The 2,703-nt window shown below is 52.1% G+C and overlaps 1 long non-coding RNA gene across 1 annotated transcript; it reads left to right on the forward strand.

The window, feature by feature from the left end:
- Positions 1 to 327: 327 nt before the first annotated feature.
- Positions 328 to 2,471, forward strand: LOC146763341 (uncharacterized). Its single transcript, XR_014951971.1, has 2 exons — positions 328 to 953; positions 2,204 to 2,471. It is a non-coding gene; the product is annotated as an uncharacterized LOC146763341 (long non-coding RNA).
- Positions 2,472 to 2,703: the final 232 nt, after the last annotated feature.

A 2,703-nucleotide genomic window follows, 5' to 3' on the forward strand; every position in this document is an offset into this window, starting at 1 on the left:
CCGGGGGCAGCCACAGCTTCTGTGTGCAACCTGTGCTGAGGTGCCCTGAGGAAATGTGTGAGCCGGAGGGAGCCGGGGCCGGGCGGAGGGAGCCGAGCTGTGGGAGTGGGCGAATGGAGGCGGGAGCGGGCGGGACTAGGCGAGCGTGGGCGAAAGCGGCCGAAAGGGGCCGAGGAGGCGAGCGGAGCCGAGCTTTGCCGAGTTCAGCCGAGGCGAGCCGAGCTTTGCCGAAGAGGCGAATGGAGGCGAATGCGGCCGGAAATAGCCGAGCGTGGCCGAAAGTAGCCGAAGCTGGCCGAGGAGGCGAGTCCAGCCGAACGGAGCCGAGCTCTGCCGAGCGCAGCAGCCCGGGCGGGGCTGAGCCGGGGCGGAGCCGGGGCGCCGGGAGGATCCCCTCCTGTCCCTCTCTCTCCCGCTCCATGCTCCTGCCCGTGTTCAGTTACCTCTCTTTCCCCCGTTTCCGTGTCCCCCCCAAACCCGGCTCCTTCCTGTCCTGTCCTGTCCCTGCCCCGCTGCTCCGTTCCATTCCCCCTCTCGGTGGTGTGAGATGAGATTTGAGCCCTTTCTGACACCCACGCGTGCTCTTTGTGTTGTCAAATCCCGCGTGTGAGCCAGAAGCTCTCCCTGCCTATTTTGCAGGTGGATGTGCCATTCAAAGCCCTGGAGGCAGGGCTGAGCACCGGCGAGCCGCGCGTGGCTGCTCTGCACAGGGGGCGTGGCAGGAAACACTCGCTGAGTGCCGGAGGAGCGAACGGGAGCCTTGGCCCTGCCATCCTCTGGGATCTGCGGGGACACTGCAAGCACTGGCAAAGAGCCGAGAGCCATGGGAGCAGCGCTGAGCGAGGCTGTGTCCCAGCCAAGGAGTTCCTCCTGTGTCCCTTAAGAGGATACCCCAGGGCTGGTTTTCTGCATCAAGACTTCTGATCAGACCATCTGTAGACCTCTGGCTTAATGTAAATATTTATTTATATGTTTGTCTCTGACAGCAAAGCACGTATCTCCTGACTTCCCTGCTATTCAGTATCTGCTGAACTGGCTGTGCATTTTTCCTAAGCTAAGGAAAACCCTCCCTCTGATTCTGTAATTTCCAAAGGAGCAGCATTGAGTCACTTATGTTTTTCTTGTCTCCATAACTTTAGCTTGACTCGTGCTCAAGGACAGGAATGACTCAAGAACTGTATGTGGTGAATTGTTAGTTTGGCAGGGGTTTTTGCAAATTCAGGGCTAAAATGTGATGTAAGAAAAGGCTTTTATTGCAGCAGTTAGATTTTTGCAGCATGGCAGATTTTCAAGCCTCTAAGTAAATCACTTCATTCAGATTTAAACTCTCTTGAAATATGCTTGATATGTTTTGGGGTTTTTTTCATTGTTATGCTACTTTTCGTTTTGGTTTGATTTGGCTTTCTTTTTTGCCTGGCGTGGGAAAATTTTACAGCTCTCACTTTTTTCTTCTCCAGTTGAGTATAGTGTTACCTTCTTAATTCAAAAACCATTTGCTGTATGGAAAAAGCACCTTGCCTTTGTGAAGGGCCAGGTGGGAACTGTTTTAATGGCCAGTGGCACAGCCCTGTAGCACACAATTCCCAGGAAGTGGGGAGCCCTCTGCCAGGCAGAGCCACCTGGCCAGGTTCCTGCGGGTGCTGCTGCTGTACCCGGCTGATGAGGTGAGAAGCAGCTTGGCTTTATTGCCAAAATAAAACTCACCCGTTTTCCTATGAATCCCAGCAAAGTGGTCCCAAAGGCTCTGTCACTCAGTCTCTGCTTCCATTGGTGTGGAGAGGCTGGATCCCAGTTATCACCCCAGCAGTGCCCCTGCCTCCCTTTTCCCCACTTTTCTGTTCCAGTCGTGCGAAATATTCAGGCTTTGTTTTCTTCCCCCTGCGGTTCACTGCAGATCCCAGAAAACCCACAGGAGGGAAGATCATTCCTTGTGCTTCCACCTCCAGGTGAGAGAGGAGATGGTCACATCCTAGGAGCCTGATTTTGGAATGTTTTCTGGAATTGGCCCAGTGGCTTTTACTTCTGGGGTTCCTGGAGTCTGTCCGTGGCAGGTCCAGCCCGTGCTTCAACTGAGAGCCCTCAGTCCGCAGGGAAATGAACCTTTGGGGAAGTTCTTACAGCTCTGCTTAGTGCTTTATGAATGGTGATGATTTTCTGGAAGTAGGCTGTCCATTCTGACCCTTTTTCTTCCCTCTCCCTGCAGACTGTACCTGCTGAGAGGCTGAGGTGAGACCAGGATCTGTAAAATCCCTGACTCTCCGTGTTTTCCCGAGGCTGAAGCCGTGTTTGCTGTCAGTGACGACAGGGTGGGAGATGCTAAACACTGAAAACTTTGGGGTTTTTCCCCTGAACTCCCCAAGACTCTCTGCAGCTGTGCCCTGTCTATCTCTTGAAAGAGTTTCTGGATTTACAAAGGTTTTTACATTCTGCAATATTTATCTATAACTCGATTAAAAAGAATCCTACTGTATCAATGTGGTGTTGATTACTTTGTTTGAGTCGGTTAATTAAAGCGAATTGTTGGTAAGGGGTTTGAGCATCCCTTAGTTGGAGCTGGCAGCTCTTATTTAATTTCTCTTCATTCCTTTAATTTCTTTCAATTATTTCTTAAGCCATTACTGCAATTAGGATGCACGGTAAGGACAAGAGCATTTCTGCCCTGCTGGATTGGGAAATCCGAGCCCAATTCCTTGGAGAGATTGA

The sequence above is a fragment of the Lonchura striata genome, chromosome 1A (genome assembly GCF_050655825.1).
Source record: "Lonchura striata isolate lonStrDom1 chromosome 1A, ASM5065582v1, whole genome shotgun sequence".
Classification (NCBI taxonomy): domain Eukaryota; kingdom Metazoa; phylum Chordata; class Aves; order Passeriformes; family Estrildidae; genus Lonchura; species Lonchura striata.